General features: G+C 43.4%; 1 protein-coding gene across 5 annotated transcripts in view; it reads left to right on the forward strand.

The window, feature by feature from the left end:
• The first annotated feature begins 67 nt into the window (after positions 1–67).
• The window catches only part of APBB2 (amyloid beta (A4) precursor protein-binding, family B, member 2), a 187741-nt gene continuing 163223 nt past the window's right edge, over positions 68–24585 (forward strand). For 2 of the 5 annotated variants that reach the window (XM_014957836.1, XM_014957837.1), the window contains exons 1-2: positions 5836–5937; positions 20993–21125. The gene's annotated coding sequence lies outside the window, so the exon portion shown is untranslated. Of the gene's footprint in view, positions 150–5833; positions 5938–20992; positions 21126–24585 lie in introns of those variants that run through there. The other 3 variants (XM_014957835.1, XM_014957838.1, XM_014957833.1) reach the window with 3 other exon arrangements.

A 24585-nucleotide genomic window follows, 5' to 3' on the forward strand; every position in this document is an offset into this window, starting at 1 on the left:
ATCCCCGCCGCCGCTCGTCCCCCGGCGCCCAGAGGTGCCGCCGCCGCTGAGCAGGGCTGGCCGGAGCCGGCGGGGGCTTCCACCCCCCGGGGGGGAACGGCGGCCGGGCCGGGTCTGCTGGGGATGGGAGAGGCGGCCGGGACGGCGAGGTAAAAAAGCATGAAATGCAGAAAAAGTGCTTGCAGAACTACCTTTTTTTTAAAAAAATTAATTTTATTATTTTTGGTGGGTATTAGAGGGGGCTGTGCGAGTTCCGCGCTGTGATTGAATCGTGCTTGAGGCTTGCAAATGGGAGTGCGCAAAAAAAATAAAAAAAAAATAAATTAAAAACGGGACTGGGAGCAAACCCCCCTTTAATCCCACTGGAAGTTTCTCGGGGAAATCCCTTGGGTCCTGTGGCGGCAGCGGAGCCGCTTCGGGTTGCGGCCAGAGAGGGAGTGAATTGGGGCAGGGAAGGGGGAAAGTATAATGGCTTGTATTCGTACCTCATCGCTTTGCCGGTCCGTTTGCAGCGTGTTTTATGATTCTTGGCTGAGCTCCCACTTGCTAGAGAGAATAAGTGCAGATCTGTGCTTTAAACGCAAAATGACTAAACCCGAGCAAAAAAAAAAACCCCAAAACCCCAAAGCCTGCAGCGGTGATGGGCTGGTAGGTGCTGTGTGTGCTGTGGGTGCTGTTGGTTACAGGGTAACGGGGATCTGCAGTAAGTTGTGCAGGACAGCAGTATCTGCAGCGAGGTTTCTGTGCTTCACCAAAAATCTGCCGTATCACCCCAGAAGCCGAGGTGCGGGTTGCTGCTGAGCTGCTGCAGGCTTCCCGTGTCCTCTGTCTCTCCATTGCATTCCTCCAGCTCGTTCTAGGTCTGACACCTCCTCATCCTGCCGTCTCATGCTCTGGTACTCTCTGGAAGCTTGAACGAGTTGTCTGTCTTGTGTTTGAAACTATTTTCTGCCTGTATAATTACATTTGGTTAAAATAAGCGTGCAGATGTCCTGGCACTTACAGGGAGAGACATCCTCTTATGGTGACCTTGGGACAAAATCTTGGCTGATTAACTTCCTTGCCTAGAACAGCCATGCTGAGTGTGGGTATTTTTGTGCTTCCTTTACAGCGATGCGTGTTTGATGGAATACTTTCTGTCTTGTATTTTGGGTTTTTTTGGCCACTTAGGGGAGATTGAGGTTTGCAGAGGACTCTTTGGGAGGAAGAATAGTTTTATTGTGTATTAGGAAGAATACATGACTTGGTTGTAACAAGGAGGAGGATTCTTGGCTCTGAAGCAGCACTAGTGAATATGTCCTTCCTGGTGAAGGAGGCATCTAAGCAGTGGATCACAACAATGTTTGAATCAGTTCTTGGGAAAGGGGGTATGTGACTTGAAAGCCTGGATCATTTCTTTTGTTTCTCAGTTCTGCAGCTAAGTCAGGAACAGTGACAAAAATGGTCATTTTTGGTGGGGCGTTGGGTGGACTCTCCTGTGCCCTTGGTCAGGGGGAACGGTGGCTTCCTTAGGAAATGCCTGAGGAACGTAGAGAGGGCTGCTGCAGGGTTTGAGCTGAAGAAAGAGAGTGGTGACTTGGGGAGTGAGTTAGGAAGGAATGTGAGTGCTTGAGGTTGTCTACTGCAAGGATTATTTTTTTTTTTTAGTGGAGGCTGTGAAAAACGAAAATGAATCCTGATAGTTGGTAGGTAATCAACTGATTGCATCTCCGTCACCTGTCAGGTGGTAGATCTATGGGTTGTGCTGTCACACCTGAACAAATCATCTGTGCTGAAAACAAACTGCACCATATGTGCACCCCTGGCTAGTAGAAGAAAGATGAGGTTTTGCCCTTGTTCCCTGCTGTGAGCAAGGAGCTTGGACAGCAGAGCAGGAGATGTGCTGGATGTGTTAGCTCGTCGCCTGCCAAGCGATGGTGGAGCATGTTAGGCCAGGGCATGGGCAGGAGGGGTGGTGGGATGGGTGAGAGCTCCTAGGGAGTACCAGGCATGGGTCAGGCATGCCCCTGCAAAGAGGGGCTGGGGAAGAGAAATGACCATTTTTCTGGGCGAGACAAGGAAAGCCTGGCTTGTCTAGCCTAACAAATGAGGCCTGAGAGGGGATACAATTGCAATCTGCGAATACAGCAGCGATATAAACACTAGAAAGGGAGAGGAGCTATTTAACCTAAAGAACAATGTTGGCACAAGAACAAACGGATATAAACTGGCACAAAGAAACTTAAGCTGGAATTCAGACAGTTCCTTCCCGAAGAGTGAGGTTCTAGAACAACCTTCAAATGGGAGGAGTGGGAGCAAGACCCCTGACTGGCTCTTGGGGATAAACTGGGGAACTTTATATCGGGGGCTTGGCTGTGGCAGTAGGAGACGAGGCTTAGTGACTCAGGAAAAGCTTTTTCCATACGTCTGAGTTAACTGAATATAGACTTTCCGCACTAATGTTTCTTATTTTTAAAATGCGACATTCAAAACTGACATAAAATGCTTGCTCTACAACTTGTATTGCTACTTAGGAAGGGTTATGATGTGCTTAGTGCCAGAAAGTGCTGCTTTCTGAAATGTTTTGTAAGTTAGCTTTTTTCCCCCCTCTAAAATAGTAAGTGTTGGCTTATAGCCGCCTCTAATTGTGTGGAAATTCCTTTTTCTTTAAGTTAAAACTGTGCAAAAAAAGACTATTTATTAGTGTGTGTGAGCAGTTTGAGGTTATCCTTCAGTTTAAAAAATGAACTGCAGAAAACATTATTTTTTTTTCTATTGAAGTAATTCACAAATCTTCTCAAAAAAAAAAAAGTGTGTGAGCAGTTTGAGGTTATCCTTTAGTTTAAAAAATGAACTGCAGAAAACATTATAGCAGTTTGAGGTTATCCTTCAGTTTAAAAAATGAACTGCAGAAAACATTATTTTTTTTTCTATTGAAGTAATTCACAAATCTTCTCAAAAAAAAAAAAGGAGGCTTTTTGGGGGGGCTGTACAGCAGACCCAGGTGATGTGAACTGAGCCCAGTGCTCTAAGCTACACTGTCACTGGAGGACTGGAATAGATGAAATTTAAAGTGAATTTGAAAACAAGTCTAGTTGAGCTCGTTGTGCATGGGATTTGCTGTTATGCAGAACACCTGGGAGTTGTCTGCTGTGGTGGTTGCAGTGGTTGAATTCATACAGAAGTCTGTAGTCGGTTCCAAAAATACTCTATGTGCAACAGAGAATACAACCAATACTATATAACAGCTCCTATGACTGTCAGCAGTATCTGGCTGCTTCTAGGAGATGTAGTAAGCGTAGAAGAGCAGCTGTGGTGGGCCAGACCAAGTGTTCTTCTCTCTAGCCCAGTATGCCACACAGGACTCGAGCAAGCCATGTGGTGGCTGGTTTCACCTCCAAGCAGCACCTCGAGATGCCTCTGAGTGCTTCTGTGTTGTTTCCTTGCCCTGTGGCAGAAAGGAAAGGGGTCTTTTGCCATTGGGAGGGATGAGGAGCTCCTGAAGGCTGACTTATACTTTAGGCTGGTCTATCGCCCACTGAAATCTAACATGAGAAAATTAATCAAGGAGGGGTGAAAAGGGGGTGTGTTTATAATGTACTTCATTGACTCAGTGACTCACATTCCTTTTCCTGGGAAAAGGAGACCTTGAGACGTACATCTAATGCATGAGGCTGCAGTTCTTCTTCTGGCTCCTCCAAAGCCTCTTCCTGAGCTTATGAGTGGTTTTTTTTTTTGATTTATAGTTTTCCTGTCTGCCACCCTATGAAAGAATAGGATCTTCTTGCCAGCTGCCTCCTGCCCCTGTCTGAGCCAGCCACAGCTCCATGGGCTGATCAGCTCCAGACTTGATGGGCAGGATCCCAGCACCTCTGTGCCTGGTTCTCTTTCCTTGTCTCATCATAGTTCTGGGCAGAAGACTAACTGCTGCTGCCTCAGAGCTTTAAGGAGCAGAGGGTGCTGTTGGGATGCTGTGGGGGGGGTCCTGCTTTAGTTTTCTAGGTTTTTTTTTAACCCTTCACCTTCAGCCTGCTCCCTTTTTGATCTGCTGTCTTCTGCAAACTTTTTTTTCAATTTTTTTCTTTTTTCTCTCCTTTTAAGCAGATGCCCAAGGAAGAATAAAAACAGGATGACCTTATTCAAAACCTTCTCTATAGATGCTATCTCATCTATAGATGTTGTTCTCAGCTTGGGGTTGCCAGAGTTGATTGCAGCCTTTCCCTGTTTCAAAATGTTTGGTGGCTTTCAGTTCCAAATGCTTGTCTGGTCTGTCCGGAGGCCCCTGGGACCTTCTTGCAGCCTCCATGGCCTTTGGCCAGGAGTGCTGCTTGTTCTGTGGGTCTGTTGCTGGCTGTGTAAAGAATTCCCTCCTCCTGCTTGTTCTAGGCTGCCTTCCTTTATTTGGCGGTTCTTAGCTCTTGTGGGACAGAGATGGTTACTGATCCTGCATTATGCCACTCGTGACTTTGTAAGCCTCTGTCTTCCTCATCAAGTTGGCTTCTTACCTGCTGAAGAGTTGCCTACTCAGATAGTCTTTGTAGGGAAGGCATTCCTGACTGCAGGCGTCCCTTTTCAAGGGTCTGTCCTGGTTCTACGTGCCCTTTTAGGATGAGAGGATCTGGGCTTTTCAGCATGTAGGGATCAGTTTTCAACAGGTAGGGCAGCTTTGGGGCTATACAGTGGCATTACTATTTTTTGTTTGTTTTCCTAATGATTTGTAACTTTTATTTGTGTTTTGGACTGCTAGTGAGTTAATTTCATGGACCTGTGCAATCGTAATGTCAAGATGTTGTTCAGGAGTATGGTCAGTTTAGAATACCTCGGTTATGTGTAGCAATGGCTGTGTCTTTCCCATGTGCTTGTCCCTTGTGTTTATTTGCATTAACTTTCCTCTGCAGTGTTATTGACTCAGTCTCCCCAGACTGTCTGGAATTCCTCACATCCTGGACTTCATTTCATGGACCTGTGCAATCGTAATGTCAAGATGTTGTTCAGGAGTATGGTCAGTTTAGAATACCTCGGTTATGTGTAGCAATGGCTGTGTCTTTCCCATGTGCTTGTCCCTTGTGTTTATTTGCATTAACTTTCCTCTGCAGTGTTATTGACTCAGTCTCCCCAGACTGTCTGGAATTCCTCACATCCTGGACCACAATACTTTTGGTTTTTTTTTTATCATCAGCAAACTTCTGCAACTTGTTGTTCATTCCCCTTTCCTTGTCTCACACGAACGTGTCAAACGGCCAAAGTCTGAGCATGAACTGCTGAACTTCATCGGTGACTTCTGTTTGGTCCAGGAAGAGATTGTTTATTCCTAGACTTACCCAGTTTCTATTTTCCAGCCATCTATCTCTCCACAAAGGACCTTCCCTCTTACCTCTGTCTGCCCAGTTTCCTTAAGAAAGCCCTTAGTTTTTATTGATTGAAGTCATTTTGGAAATTCAGACAGATCAGGAGGAGTGGGTGTATGTTGTCCATATTTGGCACCTTTGAACTCAGAAAGGTTTGTTAGCAGGGTTTCTCTCTGTACAAACTGTTCTGACTCTTCTCTAGCAGACTATTTATCCAGGTGACCAACTTCTTTCATCACTGGCATCAGTTGAGTTAATTATTAGCCTGGCAGAGGTGTGGGCTTTGCCACTGTCCATTCACCTTCCGCAGAGGATGTTTCAAGTGGGAGGCTGCAGAACTCTGGCAGAAGAAATTGACCAAAGCATTGCGGAGATTGCTGATGGACCCTGGTTTAGCTGTGCCTCCTCAGGGAGGTCCTGGTTGTGGAAGCCTGTCTCCAAGGGTACAAGGGCAGACCCTGCAGCGAGGTGACTGGAATTGAGTGTATGAGCCTGCCCTGGCAAAGACAGCAGGCACTTGGCCTCCATTGCCTGCAGGATGATGAGTAGACCTTCTGTGGTGTGTTTTATGCTTTGAAAAGATCAAATTTGATTTAGCTTAAGATCTAAGGTGAGCCTCTAAGTTCTGTCTCCTACCATTGAATTCCATTTTCATTTTTTAACTAAAATGTGCTGAGCTTCGGTCTCCCCTTAAAATGTGAAATTTGTTTGGGTAAGCGTTTAGATGGTGATTTCTACTGCTGAACGCACTTTACATCTGTGTATAACACTGATTAGTGCCTTTTAAAGTGGTTGGCATAACAATTAGGATGATTAACTAGATGCAGATTTCTGCCTTTATCAGTAGTCTGTGCTGCATTTGATACTGAACACTGATCTCAGATGAACGAAGTCAGACGCAGGTTACTCTCGGGTATGGATGAATGTAAACTTGGGTAGCAGTGCATTAAGAGTAATAATGTGTGACAGAGGACAGTTTGCTACAAAATAAAACATGTAAATTTTTGTATCTGGTCTCAATGCAAGGTAGCCAGTGTCTGTAATTCTGGTTTGTTTTACCTTAGGAATAGCGCTGCTGCTGTAAAGTACTTTAAGCAAACTCCTGGCAGACTTACATTTGACAGTTTAATCTTTTGGACTTCACAATTGAAAAACCTCTGCTAAAATGTCAGTGCTGTCCTCCTGTAGCTTATGCCAAAACAGAGTTCTAACACACTGATTTAGTAGTCTAGTTCTTAGTGTTTGGCTGTCCTTTTTTCCCCGCAGAAATCCTTCTCTCTTTCCTTTGTCTTCCTTGCCGGATTATATTGTACCCCAGGTAATGTATCCCATCAGACAAGCATCAGCTCTGCCTGCCCTTGGGAAAACCCTCCTGGAAGCAGTAGATGTGCCTTGCTGTGATATGCTTTTAAGCAATTTTGTGGTGTGTTTAGTTCTTTCATTGAAGGTTGGTGGTTTTGTTGTCTGTGGGTTTTTTGTTTTTCTTCAGTGCAAGTGCATTTTAATTTTCAAAGGCATCAAAAGGAATGTTTCTAAACTATTTCTGCAGATTTGAAGTGAAGAATATGTGTTTAGAAGTACTCCTTGTGTGTGGTATCAGTGCTAAAATGTGTTTCATGCATGACTCTGTTAGTCACAACTGTTTTTGCTTTTTTCTTGTGTCTATGAGCTGGTTATGGAGGGAGGTTTCCTGGTATAATTATTGTGTCTAAAGGACAGATTCCAAAGGGAAGGAAGTTGGCAGGCACTAAATGTTCCCTACCTTTATGAATTAACTTGTTTGAACAGAAGAAACTACCATAAACTTTACATATTATGTTGTTGTCTGTTGTAGAAACATGTCATTCCTTTGCAGTGTTCTCCGGGTAGAAAGCTCTCCAGTTATTAAATGACAGTAATTTGGTGTGACTAATATTGGCACAAATTAGTTAAGCCTTTACCAGAACCCTCCTAAGTATAATTTCTCAGTTGGGTTGGAGGGAGATGCTGCAGGGTGTTACTGGCCAGCCGCCTAATTCAGCGAATGAGGAGCTTGACATTAAGCCATCCTATGTATTTTAATACAGAATTTCATTATATGGAACTGGAAGCAGCAGTTTGGGCAAATATGACAACTAATTCATTGCTCTCGTGTTTGCATTTGTCTTGTTAATTCTATTTGCAAAGAGGATTACTGTTAGGAAGGGATGTTTCTTAGCAAGGTAGTGGATTCTGTAGCTGTGAAGGAAGCTGCACAGAGAACCAACGTGAAAGATGAAAAGGAGCTGCAAGGAAGAGAAATGAGGAGGAGGGTTGCTCTCACGTGGAGAATTCGGCGCTTGCCGGATTAAATTGGGACCTAAATGCAGCATAATGGAAAGATAGCTTAATTAGGTTGTTTAAATTAGTTGAAGATATACGTATAGGCTGCAATGTATGAACTTGTGCAACGATACAGTAGGGAACCTGGGTGTTTGATACACAGGGTATTAAGGAAACCTCTGGCACAACCTTGTCTCGTTGGCATCCTGCATGCCATGTGTGTGTGAGCAGGAGAGGCTGGATCTCCATGGGATTGTTTCCCTGGTACCCATCTGGGTGTAAAATGGTGCTCTCTGGGGAGCAGGCAGCCACAAGCCAGGGGTGTCCCACTGGTTTTGTCATGGGGAAACTTCTGTTTGCCAGTGAAATGTCTGGCACTGGGTGCGTGCTGTCTACCCCTGTAGTGATACTGGTCAGCAGAAGGAGGCACAAGGGTAAAAGTGTTAAGACAGAGTTCAATTTTGGAAACTCCCTTTTAATAGAAAGATGTAAAGTATTTCAAAGGAATGAAAATAATCTATGCAAAAGTTTATTGCTGTTTTTTCGTCCTTCTTGAAAGCTTAAGTGGCCATTTTTCCTGAGTGTATAAAGCTGTTTTCCTCTGACACAGGAAAACGTGGGAAGTGGACAAGAGACAAAGTCTGTGTTGTCCTACCAGGAGAGTCTGAGGTCTGTTTTAATGCCTTAAAGCCTCGCTGCTGGGATAGAGGGGGTTGTGGTGATGGAGTGGGTACCTGATCTCCGTGGAGGCAGAGGGGTGCAGAGCTGAGGTGGCTCAGAAAAGGAAATCCAGTGCTAGCAGAGGGACTGTGCTGTGGCACTAGCCCTCATCCTGCCTTCGTCTCCTTCCTCTTCTTGCTGCAGCTCTGCCCTCTCCTCTCCCACACCACAGAGACCCACGTATGCCAGTGTCTACCACGCGTAATGGTCCCTACTGCTTCAGCCTTGGTGCTGGAGGACAGGGCTGGTATCTGGGAGAGGAGGGTTCACCCAAGGAGTGAGGGATGTGGGGTGGGAAGCTGTACTGCCCTTGCACAGGCTTTGGAGCTTATTGGAAATGTTGACAAATCAGAACCCTATTTCAATGATGTATAATTTCACAAGATAGCGGTGCGCAGTGGTGTGTGCTTGTGTAAAATGTCAATACCCCATCCAGATTTTCTGTTAATCCAGGCTACCAAAAAGGCATTGTACTCTCCATTACTTACTGCTCATTTCTTCTTATGGTGTGAGGTTTTTAGAAGAAATTGAAATGTTTAATAAAAAAAATCTTTTCCCTTTAAGAAATTAAGTTTTATTCTGATATTATTTTTCTGCGGAAGTATAGATGTAGAAGTAATCTTAAAAATAAAATAGAAATGGAGTATCTGCTGATGGGTAAAGAGAAAGGGAAAGGTTATAAAGATCATTTCAGTTGACTCTGAATGATGGTGTGGATTGTCTGCTTGGGAAATAGCTCATATTTTTAGAGTCCTGTGGGAGCCTGCTTGCCTCTTTTTTTTTTTTTCTCTCCTGTTTTTTTCCACCACACTTCAGGAAAACAGTGAAGCAAGATGAAAACCGTCGGTAAAGGGAATGGCTTAACTCACATCTGTATATATTAAAGCTGTATGTATTTAGGCAAATCAAATTTGAGGAGTTTGAAGGTTGTTAGCTTAAAAAGTTCTCGACTATAAGAAAAATGTTTGACGATACCTATGTGTTTGAAAAGAGAAGCTTTCAATTATTTGATGTTTGCTTGTCAGAAATTCAGAAATGTTTGAGACTGGTCTTATTGTTAGGTAAGTTTGTAGGCTGCTAAGATGACTACGCAAGGATATTGAAATAACTTGGTGACAAAGCAATGTTTGCTTTCAACATGTGCTGTTATTTAAGCACATGCAAGAGCTGCTAGCAAGCCACACTTGGCTATATAAAAATAAGGTTAAAACACATAGTCTTTGCATACTGTTACATCAGCGCTCATCTAGCTGCATTTTTTGCCAATTCTTGGCATGTTGAAACTTTTTCAATAAAACATCCTGTATGCTTCCCTTTGATGCAAGTATGGATTTAAACTTGGGTAAACATAATGGTCCTATATGTGCCAACATATAGGACGTTCCCTGGTAGAGGCATATGGGTGTTTAGGGACCAGTCAGTCTTTTTTGAAAATCAATACAAATATGTTCTAACGTGATAAAGATAGTGCTGTTTGTCAGGGAAACGGCGTAAGTGGTCCCTGGGAAATGTATCTTTGCAGCCTAACAGTATGTTGATATTGTGAGGCCTTGCACTGCAGGGTAACTCTCATGGAAGACCACGGAAAATTCAAGTATTCCCGGGGAAGGGGGATCAAGAGGGATGATTGGGAGGCTCCCAGGGATGTCGGTGAGGCTTGGTGCCAGGAAGTCCTGGAGTGGTGGGGCCCTCAGAGCATCGCTGAAGGTTTGCACCCCAGGCAGGAGTCACGTTCATGTTTCTGTTGTTTCCTAGCCTGCTTTGGGCTAGAAATCTGAAATACAGTCTCCAGGCTCTGATTTTGGCCAGCCAGTGTGTAGGAACAGATGCAATGGTGTGATGTGGTTTTACTTACTCATTTTTGGGCAGAAAGAGGGGGATCCCTCAGTGCTTTCCCAATCCAGCCAGCAAGTCAGGAGGTGATGTTCTTTCTTCTCTCTCTTTTCCGATGTGTGTTGCAGCGATGGGGACGGCTGACAGGCAGGATGTGGTAAGGTGCATCCCTAAATTTGGGACAGACTTTGCTGGTAAGAATTGTATGAAAGCGTTTCCCTGGCAGCAGTGGCTCTGGTGACCCTGGGAGCCCCAGAGACACAACAGCCTCTGTCCTTGCCTTGCAGTAACCCAGCGTCTTTAATGAGCAGACCTACCCCCCTGGTCTCTGAAGTGACACAGGAATGGGTGGCTGGCCACTTGCCATCCTGCAGCACAGCCCTTAGCTCTGCTGCTGTTAAACCAGCAGGTAGGAGCACTAGCTGGGCGGAAAACGTTTTGTGGGATTTATGCAAAATAAATAGCTAATTTTCCATGGGTGAGGCTGAAATTCTTTGGCTGCACCTCCTTCCACGGCAGAAGAGAAATTCGCCTTCCTGGCAATGCTTGTCTGAGTTTTTGTGCCTGTGCAAGGTAAAATGATTATTTTCCTAAATTTAAAGCTTGGATCCTCCTTCCTTGAGTCCTCCTGGATGTCTAGATCTATACCGCTTTGAAAACCCATTTGAAGGCAGATAACCCAAACTTCTCTGAACCTTCCCCAAAAGATTTATGTTGAGGCATTTGGCCTGCCTCTCTGCTTCTACTCTGTGCTTCTGCATAATCCTTGAAGTGTAAATATAGAGCTGGAAAAAATAACACTCGATCTGGTTGACAGTATTCCAGCTTGCACCAGGACTTAATTTAAGAAATACGAACTTCTGCTATAAATCAGAAGTTTGAGTTTGTAACCCCTTAATTTTTGGCCCGATAAATCCTATTACTCCCAGAAAGCTGTTAAGGCTCATCTCTGTAAGTCCTGAGGATGTTTTAAATCTGTGGATTATTTAAGTAAGGCGTGTGCCAAGGTTTAAAATAAGACTGCTAACCCACACAACACGCTGGCGGTAAAACCAGGAGCGGATGGTGTGGAGCTGATTCTGGAGACACCGAGTGGCTGATCCAAGTTCAAACCTAGCCAGTGGTGAGATTTAGCTCCCGCTGCCTGTATTGCTTTTGCTTCTGTACAGGGATGGAAAATTCATGGTATGCTGGTGTTTGAAGTAGTTTAATTAGTTTTCTGGAACTGAAGGGGTGGATGCTGGCCCTCTGTGCTCCCTTGGTACCTGCAGCACAGCGGCATTGGGCTCTCGGAGGGCATTCTTGCTTGGCACATGGTGTTAGCACGTCCTGAGTTTTCCCTGCTGCTGAGTGTGAATGCTTGAGGACTTCCTCAAGCGGCCAGCGATCGAGTGGGGAACTGGGCTTTTCCCCATTTTGAGGTTGCTCTTTGAGATTGCCAGAAAATGTTTTTGGTGTGGGGAAAATGCAATATATTGGTACAGTACCAATATTGGTACAGTGGGATGTGAAGCCTGTTTGCAGGCTTAATGTGAGTTAAAAGGAGGTGTGGAAATTCTAGATCCATCATGGTAGAGAATTGAGCTGAATTTGTGTAGATTTTAAAAACTGAGGGAGGAGATGGATGCTCTAAGGAGAGTGACGCATGTACCCTGTGATTCCAAAGTGAAGATACTGATGCTCCTAAAGGCTGGATCAGGAAAAGCACTTGCCAGAGGGCTCAGGTGGAGGCAGGAGCCAGCACATAAATAGATGAAGAGGAATTTTAATTACACAGAGGAGTTAGATGATGAAATGGGCTGCAAAATGCAGCAGTAAAATAAGCCTAAGTCACATGGATTTAGGCACTAACCTTGAAATAAAACTCTTTGGAGCAATGGGAAGGCATGCTCTGTTCCAGGTACAATATAAACTCACTTAATGTTTTCTAGGTTTCTTTTTTTCCTCCCCTTGTCTGTTTTAAGGACAGGCTTGGGTGTGTCCTGAAAGATTCTGAAAGTACCTGAATTTGAGAATAAACATGTTTTTGTTTTGCAGAAGCTGAGGTCTAGGAGTGTAGGAGTTTCACACTCAGCCTGTATGTTCCTTTGTATTTTCTTGGCCATTCCTAATGTAGTAGTGTCTGTAGCTCTTATTATTTCTAGTCCAGAAGCATAAGCTGACTCAAATGCTTTCACAGGGCAACAGGAAATTTTAAAAAGCCTTGAGAGACCCCATGCAAAGCTTGTCAAATGGGCACAGCTGGGTAGTAAAAATGGACAAGTAAAAACTAGCTTTTTTCCAAAGGGTTGTCAGTTGGATGTGGCAGGCTCCTGGGTGTGTTGCTGCCTCTCTCAGAAGCTGTGGGTGAAAGAACCTTTTATTCCAAGCAGAGCAGAGTGCACATGAACACTTGGCTCTTCCGGAGGTCACTATAATCAGAGGTAGTAAAATTATTAGTTCTTTCAAAATGCATGTTTTTGTAGTTGTTGGCCATAACTAAAAAGCAGCAGAGTATCTTAAGCTCAATAAAATGATTAAACTTAAAGCAAAACAGTTCCTTTAAAGTAACTTCAATTGTGGAGAACCTCTCTGTTTTACAAGGTGAGAGTAATGCAGCTGGAGCAGGTTGGTTTTACTAAGTGGCTGCTGAAGACTGACAGAGGAAAACACTGTTGTGAAATAACAGTGTGGGTTTGATCCCCTCTAATAGGCAGCAGGTTTTTTTTTTAAAAAAAAGAGGAGGCAACTCTATTGGGAAGTCTAATTCTAGAGCTGTTATCTTAAGAGGCACCAAAGATGGCTTCAGAAATTGAACTGTTATTGTAGAAACACAGCTCATTGAAAGACTAGAGATCAGGAAACTTGCTTTTTTGCTTCTGAACAGGAGCAGTCTTAGGAGACTGCTACATGGTCATTGCTATTTCATGGTATAACAATTTCTGTGTTTAAAACAACCTTTTTCTTAAAAACCGAAGATAAAGAGCAAAGTATTTCTCATGTTAGCATGGGGTTGGCAGCTTTTAATTAGATGTTTTAAATCCACAGTTAAGAAATGGCATGCCAACAGGATTTTTTAGATCTACTGGTTTTCCGGTTGTCATGTGGATTTCTCCATGTTAATCTAACTTTTGACAATTGCTCCCCTGACCCAGTTACTGTTTTTACGCTGTCCTTTCCACAATGAGTGAGGCAAGCCTAAACGTTTCATGTATATAAGAAACGAGAGGTTTTGTCTTCAGAAATGAAACTCAGGCCACAGTGGAAGGAGAAAAGGAAGATGAGCAAGTCTTGACTTCTTTGTCCCGCATCCGAAATGAAATTGTGTAGGCAGATGCTGTGTTTAGGTGCTGCTGCTGTGCTGAGCTTTGCAGTATCCTCAAGCTGTCCCTGAAGAAAGCTTCATCGCTTCCACAGTGTATTCTCACAATCGCGGTTAGGTTCCTTGGAGATGTGACCCAAATAATAAAAGCTTATGGGGACTGAGCAATTTACAGAGCTGGAGAAGTGCAGAAGTAGTCTTAGGAGTCAAGGTCAGAGCTGCCCAGATGTCTACCTGTTGTCCTCAGCTGCCTTTTGTCCTAAGGTGCCTCACGCTATCATGAGGTAGGTAGCTGATGTATGATGTAAGACCTCTCCCTGGCCTCACAGATGAACTCCTACTGTCCCCTTTGGTGAGGAGGTGTCCTCTCTTGAGTGACAACAAGGCTGGCTTCACACCTGAGGAAACCATGCATGAGAGGCACAAAGGACAGGGAACGTCCCCCAGAATACTGATTGTGAGATGTGAATTTCTTTAACTGTATTAATCTTTTGAACTGAAAACTTAGGACGCAAGTTGTGTGTTAGTGATGATCACGTTGCCAGAGGAGGCCTGTTGTTGCCACTGTTCAGGCAAGTGGCACATTTTGGATTTTACTCCTGTGAGATGATAATTGACTGCTGGGCCATGTCCTAAGGGCAGAAAAAGTATTTCAGTGAAACTTGCGCTAGATGTTTTTGAGCTGGGATGCCTGGCCTTTGGGGCACGGGACTGCACCTTCTTTGCTTCCATGGGTCTCTGGTACCCCTTCTGAATCAAAAGGATTGTCATCCCAAAATGCCTTAAAAAGAAAGGTGGGAAAAGAGGTGTTTACAGTTGTTGATTTCCCCCCACCCCCCGAAGTAAAAACAAGAAAGTATTTTTTAATGAGGAATAACTAGCACTTTCATGTTCTGAGTAGGGCCATTGGCCATACAAAAGCCACTAGTCAATTCATTTTTTTGTAGGATAAAAATAGGAGCTAGGAGTGATGACAGTATACTAGACTCTTCCAGGTTGCTTTTATCCAAAGGGATCTGTTTGCTTGAATATTCACTGTAATCATTGTCATTTTTGTCCTTCTGTCTTTTTCTCTAGAGAAAACAAATCTTACTTTTAGCCTGCATCCCGGTAAATCGCTAATTGCACGTCTGTTTCGTTAGGCTGTGGCCAGCCACCAGATTTGGGATCCATAGTATTATTATTAAAAAACTCTGGTGTTTTAATTCCTTGTGTGCTGCAGTTCTCAGTGGTATGAAAGGGATATTACAGACTGCCTGGGCATCCCAGCAGGCGTAGTGAGAATAATACTTGGGATTTTTTCTGTGACTTCTTGAGTGACTCCTATTAAGACTGGCATGTACATGGAAGTCTTCAGCATACAGAGCATTAATTGCTGCTCCAAATAAACTTGGAATACGTAACCAGAGCTTTACCCCGGTGAATTCATTCTCATGCTCTCAGATATCTAAATTGGCTTGAATTTGGTGGCTTAATTCCATGTCAGTGACCCCTTTGTACGAATGTACGCTCGTGTGACACGGGACAGCTGTGTGGGATGGTGGAGGAAGAGACCTGCGTGCCACTACCCGAGCTGGAAGGTCTCACATGTCCCTTCCCCGGCACGGAGCGGCTTAACACCTTCTCCCAAGGCTGGTGGCACAATCGCGCTTCCCCGCAATTAGTCGCTTGGCTAATTCCCAGCGTCGGTGGGTGCTGGTGTTGCTGACAGGGATAGGAATGCCATTGCTCTGCATTAGGTATTGTATAAAGAAGAGAAATTAACAGGTACGTTTTGCTAAGGAAAACGTGGGTTTTCTCGGGGTTGCTTTTCCTACTGGAAGGGAAAACGCAAACGCTGAATTTCTGTTTCTCAGCAGACTGTTACTTCTTGGAGTAAGTGAACCAGAAGCTGTAGAAAAAGATTTTACTTTCTTGGGTGACTAAATATATTGTTTATTCTCCACATACAGATCAACCCTGTTTGTAGTGAAAGAGAACTTCATGGGGTTTGGGGTGGGTTTTTTTTTTTGTGGTGTGTTTTTTGTTTGTGTTTTGTTTTTTTGGTTTTTTTTGTTTAAAATGATTTTAAACTTCTACCCTGAGCACTGAAGTACCGTGTTTTCATTCTTTGCATATTTCTTGCGTTTGGGTCTAATAGAATACAAACACGTTTTTTTTTGTTTTTTGTTTGGTTTTTTGTTTTGTTTTTTTTTTTTTTTTACTCTTTTAACTCTACAATGGGTGGCAAGGAGCCAATTCTGCCTTTTAAATTATTGGTTTTTTTTTTGTGGTGTGTTTTTTGTTTGTGTTTTGTTTTTTTGGTTTTTTTTGTTTAAAATGATTTTAAACTTCTACCCTGAGCACTGAAGTACCGTGTTTTCATTCTTTGCATATTTCTTGCGTTTGGTTCTAATAGAATACAAACACGTGCAAAAGTTATTTATTTTCCTAAATGGTAACAGCCCTGGTGCATTTGGGGCACAGTGTTGTGTGTTTACAGAAGAAACAGTCAAGTCTTTTGATATGTAAAGTTTTAAAACAAATATTAAAGAATGATTAAAACCATGAATGGAAAATGGGACAAAATGCAGCATAAATTTATCCATATGTAGGCTGTGCCAGAGTAAATGATCTTTTTTTTTTCCACCTTAAAATATGGGTTAGTATGTATAAATTGATTTATTTTTTTTTTTTCCGGTTCTTTATGCCATCTATTATGGCATAAAGTGGGGAAACTCTAAACTAGAGGAGCAGGTCATTACAGTTATAAAGCAGTTCAGGGTCTGGCTAAAGGGGAAATAATAGAAGAGCAAAGGAGACCCCAAGGCTGGCGATGGGATATTGCCACAACAGCTTTGGCACCCATAAGTTAGGAATGCACAAAAGAGGCGGTAATCTTGCCGGTATTAAATGGGATGTTGTAGATGTGTAGATATAGCGAGCCATTATACAGTGTACTGTAGAAGCCTTGTCTAGGAAGAAATTAATCTTTTTGATAATGAGAAGTGAGATAATTTTAAACCCAACTCGGTATAAGAAGGCTTCTCATTCTGAACACGTACGTTGGCTTTGCCCCAAGTAATACCCAGCATTTTGTGGGGGGATGCTCTGGGATTTCTTGTCTCTCATTTTCTCTGGTCTTTCCCAGTTTCCTTTCCAGCTCCGCCTCAGTTTGCCTTTTTTTTTTATCACACTTTTTCTTCCTGAAGTCGTACAGTACTCTTCTGTGTGATCATGGCTCTGGAAAAGCTAATTGAAACCACACTTTGCTAATTGTCTTTGGAAGTGGCACTAAGGGGGAACTGGACTTATTATGGCATAAAGTGGGGAAACTCTAAACTAGAGGAGCAGGTCATTACAGTTATAAAGCAGTTCAGGGTCTGGCTAAAGGGGAAATAATAGAAGAGCAAAGGAGACCCCAAGGCTGGCGATGGGATATTGCCACAACAGCTTTGGCACCCATAAGTTAGGAATGCACAAAAGAGGCGGTAATCTTGCCGGTATTAAATGGGATGTTGTAGATGTGTAGATATAGCGAGCCATTATACAGTGTACTGTAGAAGCCTTGTCTAGGAAGAAATTAATCTTTTTGATAATGAGAAGTGAGATAATTTTAAACCCAACTCGGTATAAGAAGGCTTCTCATTCTGAACACGTACGTTGGCTTTGCCCCAAGTAATACCCAGCATTTTGTGGGGGGATGCTCTGGGATTTCTTGTCTCTCATTTTCTCTGGTCTTTCCCAGTTTCCTTTCCAGCTCCGCCTCAGTTTGCCTTTTTTTTTTATCACACTTTTTCTTCCTGAAGTCGTACAGTACTCTTCTGTGTGATCATGGCTCTGGAAAAGCTAATTGAAACCACACTTTGCTAATTGTCTTTGGAAGTGGCACTAAGGGGGAACTGGACTGGCTTACTCAGCCTGGGAAATGGGAAAAGTGCTCTATAGCTCCTGGGCTTTGGAGCACTCGTGGCCATGCAGTTTCCCAGGCTGTGGATGCAGCTTCCCATTTGGTCTCTTGGATCTCACCAGGAGGTGGATTCAAAAAGCAGCAGTAGAGTTTTGATTTTTTTCTCTGCTTGCTGCAAAGGCTTTGGCAAGGACTTCACTGCATACATAATTATAAAACCAGCGTGCTCAATACAGAAGTTTGCATAATATGTTACTATTAATTAAATGCTATCATTATCTGAATTTAGTTCATAGTCAAGTTGTGTGTAACCTGAAGCCCCCCAGGTTTGGGGCTTAGTTTATGTTTTATATTTGTCTGACTTAAAAATACCAAGCACCATCTCCCCTCCCTGATTTTTTTTTTTTTTTTTTTTAAATGTCAGTGTAGCCCTGCTGTGGGTAAGTGATCATATTTTTGAATGTAGCACCAGGGAAGGGCGACCAGCCCTAGAAGTTTCCTGCTACCAGCCTTCCCCAGTTTGTGGTTGGTGGGTTAGGAACTGCCTATTCCATCTCTATCCCATGAAGACAGGGAATGATGATCCCAGCAGTGTCTGTTCTTGTTCCTTGCAGGCCTGCACAGCAAATGAAGGCAGCTCTGTAGGGTAGACAGCAAGGACATCAGAGCAAGGATGAGGGATGACCTCCCTAAATATACGACTGCACTGAAAATCTTCAATTTGAGATTTTTATATGTAGAGTCATTGGTGAACCTTTTATTCAGGTGGTAAGCTCTGTGCTGTGTTAGACTCAAAGAGCACCAGAGGAAATAGGCTTTTCTTTTCTTAAGGAAGGCATTTGACACCCTTGTTAATGATGCACGGTGTGCTACTTCTAAGTAACCTGTTGGAATTGAGGTGAGGTAGGACTGTCTGTGGAGGAGTGCTGACTTCAGGTTGCTTGTGGTCAGGGTTTAAACATGGCATTGTGCATGCTTAATTCCATAAAAGATGTTGTTCCCAACTTCCTCAAAGACCTTTGGATCTGAATGGCTTGGGATGCTGCTATTAAGTTGTGACAGGGATTTTGATGTTCAGGGAAAACATTTTTACCTGCCAGAAAAATATTTTGTCCTTTTTGCTTAGCAACGTCTGATTCTTCAGCTTTGCTTTTGTATTTTAAGCAGTACTTTAATGCCTGCAGAACTTTGATTTTTGGCCTGCTGATGCTAATGGGATAAATGGGCTGAAGTACTTCCCTCTGGTAAAAGCGGGGCCTGAATCATGTTTGAAAGACGTCACTTTGTTCATATCAATTTATGAATTCATATGAACTTATTTCTCCCTCTCCAAAAATATCTTGACGTTGGGTCATTTGCATCCCGAAGAGTGCAAGCCAGAGACAGCTTTGCTTTTGCTGGAAGTCTCTGGCTCTCAGCTGGGTCTGGCGTTGGGCTGACAGTGTCTTGGGACCAGCCGGGTTGGAGCACGTTTCCGATGCTCTTTCCTGGCAGACAGTGTGACCTTTGTAGTTTCAGGATATTGTTTTTCAGATGAGCGCTTTTAGCCCTAATGGTTCAGCTGGTACTTCTTTAAAATTGATATATATCCAAGAACCAAGAGGAGCTACTTGTCTGACGAGGGGAAACTGGAGACTGAATTAGACTGGTGAAATATTGAGGTCAAGATACTCTTTAGCTGAAAACATTCGCTTTTGACAAGTAGTACATCTTTATATATATATATATGTGTGTGTGTGTGTATATATATATATGAAGAAGCTGCAAAACATGAAGCAAAGCTACCCAAAGCTAAAGATTTATTGACTTTGCTGCTATTTTTTTTCTTCCCAAACCAGGCTGCAGTACGTTGTGAAGGAGGGTAGCTGTGTTTGGACGCAGAAGTGTTTGGCAATCGCTTAGTGACTGCAGCGGGTTTGATACAGAGCAGCCTGGGGAAAATGCATGGCTTTGTGTTGAAGGCAGGAGCACAGCAGTGGAAGATTCCTCATGGGTTTTGTACGTGATTAAAGAGGGGGCAGAGGCAGGGGAGCTGTGGCACAGGGAAGAGGAGGCACAAGCACATGTGCCGTTTGGCCCCGTTTCAGTCTGCCTTGGCAGGTTGGGCCATAAACATCTCTCCTCCATCTCCCTTCTTGTGTTTTGCTCCCTGCCGAGGAAAACGCGAGCTTGCAGTGTTATTTGAGGTTTTTCTGTACAGACATACCTTTTAACTGCAATCAGGACAGAACACGTCCCTCCCCCATGGGTAACCTGCAGTAGCATTCATTGCTCGTGTCCCCGTGTGACCAGAAATGCAGAGAAAGATTAATAAAACCTTTCCTGCTGTACAACTGCTTCCTCTAAGTTCAAATGGATGAGAAAGGTCAATGTGGCTGATGAGTTCTGTTTGGGTTTTTTTTGGTGGTTGTTTTTGGGAGTGTTTTTCTGGTTTTTTTTCTTTTTTTTTTCCCCATCAAACCAAGTGATTAAAGGTTGCTGGTAAATTATCTTAATTTTCTTTTTAAAACCCCTGGCCGTGTCAAACTGCTTAAGTAGTGTTTTTTAGCATTGATTGGGGAAAGCATTATATTTAGAAAAACACTTTACTGTGGAACAGTTTTAACGTTATATGGAAAAATAGTATTTAATGACCAGTAAGATGATTTATGTTGCTAAGGCAACCGTGTTGCAAGGCACCAGAAGAGGGGAGTACGGGTGGTGGGGATTTGTGCCACGAAGGTGCCTGCCTTCAGTTCCCTGCAGAACCTTGTCATGCTTCATCACAAAGGGATCTGTCTACATTGGCAGCGCTGGGGAATTTAAGATGTGCTGTAACGTCTAGTTTATGTAAGGATTCCTGCATATATTAAATATTTGGTAACTGTGATAATGGATTTGGGGGGGAAAAAAGTGGAGGGAGGTGGCTTGAGTAATGTTGTGCTGTTGACAGTAAAACAGATGTGCTTCTGTCTTTTCTTACTGAGTCATAGATTTGGGCCATAGGTGTCCCTAAGGCATCACTTTCCATAGCCCCAGGGGAGACTTCTCCACCTCAGTTGTTAGCTCTGGCGTTCTGAGTGCCAGCTGCAAGCTGGCGTTTGGTCATGGAGATGACAACTGGCGTGGTAGGTACAGCCTCGGGGATCGTGTGACATCCAGGAACTGGCACGAGGGAAATTCTTCTGGCTGGTCCTTCGTTTACTTGCGGCTCAGCTCTTTTTTTATTATAAATGGTTAAGACAAGAAAAGACTTCATAAATGACCTGGAGTCAGTGCCAGGCTGTTTCTCCTTGAAAGACTAGCCAACAGATTGTTTAAAAAAAAACTTATAAAAACAAGAATTAGCAGCCTGGCAGCCTAAGCTGACACGGTCTTTGAATAGCATGTGCTCAGGAGTATTTCTGCTTTTCCTCATCAGGGCAGCCACGTTTTACAGCAGGCATTAAGCTCCTGGCAGGATTTGCAAACACATCCAGTCGCGTTGGGCTCCCAATTCCCGTTGCTGGGGTGTTTTGTTTTTCCAGAGTGCCTTTAGCTGCCTCGTCACGGGGAGAAAACCAGAAAGACCTGCATAGGAAGTAGGTACCTAGACCCTGCTTGAAGTTACTTGGGTGTTTCATTGTCCTCTTCTCTCAGCAGGGATTGCTTCGGCCAGCAAGGAGGAGAAAGCCCAACCAGCTCGTTATCAACACGAGAAGCTGTGCTGGAGAAGTGTTCCCTGGCACTGAGTGGTGGCTCTTTCAGTTGAAATGAGGAGACTTTCTTGAGAAATGTAAGTTTCTGGGTGTTCTTGACTAAAAAAGAAGCTTTTTCTCTGAATTTACCTGATGCCCTAAATATTTACAGTTAGACGGGTGGTCAAAGTTGTGATACACCAGTACCTTTAAATGAAAACCGCCAAATGTTTGTGGCTAAGGATGGCTTCTTGTGAATTTCCTGTTCAGTTCTTTAAAAGCATTAATACTGATATATTTTGTTCCAACTGCATTCCTTTCCTTCATGTAAAAGTTCTTTTTGTTTATCCTGTGGGTTTTTTCGTGCCTTGAAAATTGCAGTCTTAGTTTTAAATTAACTTACAGTAAGACAGGTCAAAACAAAAGGAAAAAATTTGAAAGGAATTTTTAAGCTCTTTTTCTGTTCCATTTCTTTCCAGACCTTTTTTTTTTTAATTCCTATGCTGAAGATTGAAGGCAGAGAAGCTTGGGGAGATTATAAAGGGATGGTTTGGGGATTAGCTGTAGGTATGGGCATCCCATCTGCAAGGATACAAGAAAGGTGCTGCTGTTAGCTCTTCCAAGAGCTGGTTGTTGAATCCAAAGGAAGTCTGACTTGGAAACCTTCAAAGACCCCATTCAGGCTAAATGTATGTCGTTTTGGATTTCTGCTCTCTTTCAAAAGCTTGAGGCCCACGTAGTTGAGAGCAAGTGGTAAGAATACATGAAGTCAAATGAAGGATAACGTGCACCTTGTTGGAGCCAGTTGCTCTGTCACTTGGTGCTGTCACTTACCATTACAGCAGCAGTGTGGCATCCTTGGTTGTTAAAGCTGGTTGTGGAGGAGGACTGTGTTCTGTTTGGTGGTTTCTAACTGAGGACACACATATTTAATGGTTAAAAGAGTAATTTGGGAAAGATGTTGCTCATGTGACTGGAGTAGCCTGCAGTGTTGGGGCAGCTGTCATTTATCTCTCTCTGACATGAAGATGGTAATAGCCTTCTTAGCTCAAGTAGACATTGTATAAAGTAGTGCTTCAGAAAATCTTATCAACTGTTAAGATAAAAGATACACTGTGGTTAGTGTGAATTACTGTTGAAGGAATAACGATGAGATGAAAAATGGAAAATCAGACACCGTTTTAACTACACAGCTGTGGTTTCAACGATAAAGGCACAAAAATTCCTTCACATGAAACAAACCACAGTTTAGGAATTCTTTTAAATATTTTAGCCTGTTTTGAATATATATTTATATTTAAAAATACTTTTAATTCTGAGAGGAAGTTTTCTTCTGTCTCCCTGATGGTCTGTGAAATCCTTTGAGGGAGAAAGGAGAACAGTGCTTAGAAAGCTATTTCTGACATAAAACGGCTTCTGAAAAGCTTAGCTGATAAAACCCCGAATTTGGGGTTTGGGAGTTAGTGTTCACAGGGAAAAGCAGCTGATTGGGCAGGGCTTGGGGGTTGGGTGGCCTTGGGACTCTGGCATGGGTCCCTGGGCATGCTGTGCTGCTGGAGATGGGGCTGGTGGGGTGCTGCCACCCCAGCTGGGGACCCAGGGCTCGGCCCTGCCAGAGACCCTTCTCAGGGCTCCCTTCCTTGCTGGTGTACCGTGAAGCTGAACAAATCCCAGTGCCAGCCAAGCTTGTAATCAATTAGGCACAAGGTGAAAAGGATAAGGAAGAGAAACAAAAAGCGATAGCTGGGTGTGAAACATCAGCAGGACTTCATTAAGGGCCATGTGTGATTGACAGCTACTCAGCATCTTCGTCCACGCAGGCTGGGCCAAAGCTTCCATTGCATCTGCTGCAAAGGCTAAGTTGATTGTATCCCCACGTCTAACCATTTTTTGCATATCTGAGGATGTCCTCTGCTTCCAAAATAACCAGTCCTATAGCGCTGCTCCATCCAATGTGGATGTTTACCTCCCTCTTGTCACCCCAAGACCTTCTGCTCTAAACTTCGGACTAAACCTGATTTATTCAGGTCCTTGAACTTTGTTCTTATTTGGTTTCTATCAGCAATTTTATACAGCTTTCTGAGGAGTTGTGAACACTTCTCACAGTTTGTAGTCACTACGCTTTTTTCTGTGTGGCGTTGTTTAAAGAAGGTAAGTATGAATAGCATGAATCAGACTTCAGAAACTCTCCTCCAGCCCCTGCTGCTGCTCAGCGTGAGAGGGGGAAACCAAAATCTGGAGGGGAAAACTGTTGTTATGGCAGCAGAAATAATTTTTGATTGAGACTTGCTATTCAGATGCTGCTTTCATGTTTTCTGTTTTAATCTCAAAAGAAGTCTGTGTATTATATGATGAATTAAATGGCTTTTTAATAAGCACATAACTAGTATCTCCCAAACTGTAATTTAGGCACTTATGTGAATAATAGCACATGATGTATAATAGCATGTTGCCTTCAATTTTCCAAACTCTAATAGAGAGGGCAATGATGCACAAATGTATAACTTAATTAGGTCTTAATTTTTAGTGCTTTGTAGCCCACTCTATACCGATATCTTGATTTCTATTGCGGTGCAGTCGAATCACCTTCTGAGCAGTTAGACTGCCCACTTATGATTGCTGTGAGTCTGCAGAGGTTAAGAAATGCAACAACTCCTCTAGATTTTAGTTTTCTTTTCATTGAGCAAAGTGTGCTGGAAGGCACAGTTGAGAAAAATCATCTGTTTTTAACTTCTTCGGTTAGTATACAAATGTATACTAACATGATTTTTTAATAGGCAGAGATTGCGTATAGTATACACTTGTATACTAACACAATCTCTGCTTATTAACCTTCTCTGATGGAGCCCTACCTGCACAGCATGACTCGTGTCTGAAGGGGAGCATTGACTCCCAGCTTCTGCAGCAGACAGCCGCCTCATGGCTGGGGCTTTCTTCTGAGAGGTAGGGCTCTCAGCATCTTCATGGAAGGAGGCAAGTGGTCCCAGTTCCCTCTGCTTTCTGTGCAAGTGCTGCTGCTGCAGAGTTGCTGCATGAAGGGGACTTTCACCCCATTGTAATGGAGAGTGCGAACTTCCACACTGTTTCTGGAAAGGGCTAAGCAGACACCTCCATGGAGTGCATTTGGCCTGGGGCCTGTGGGCATCTTTGGTCCTTGTAGTGAGTGGAATTTCAGGCAAGTCCAAAGGCTCTCATTTTCAGTGCTTTTTCCCTCATTTTTTCCTTTTTTTTCCCCGCCCTCTTTCCTTCTAGGATGCTGTCCACTGTTGAATACAGTGGTGTACAATTTACCACAGAGGTCGGGTACCTGTTTTCCCATTGGTCTGTTTGGTGTCACATTGCCTGGCTTCTTGCAGGAACATCCTTTCATTACAGCTGAAGCATGGGTTTTGTGCTCAGACTGTACATCACGCTATTTTATCCTTCCTTTGCAAGTGCTTTTCCTTTATTTTAAGCTGTATAAAAGTCCACAGACATCTGGATGACATCCTGAAAATATGGACAGGCCTTTAGCTGTTCTGCAAGAATTGAAATTGAATTGAGACGGTTACTATTTTC

The sequence above is a fragment of the Calidris pugnax genome, unplaced genomic scaffold (genome assembly GCF_001431845.1).
Source record: "Calidris pugnax isolate Ruff unplaced genomic scaffold, ASM143184v1 scaffold349, whole genome shotgun sequence".
In the NCBI taxonomy this organism is placed as follows: Eukaryota; Metazoa; Chordata; class Aves; order Charadriiformes; family Scolopacidae; genus Calidris; species Calidris pugnax.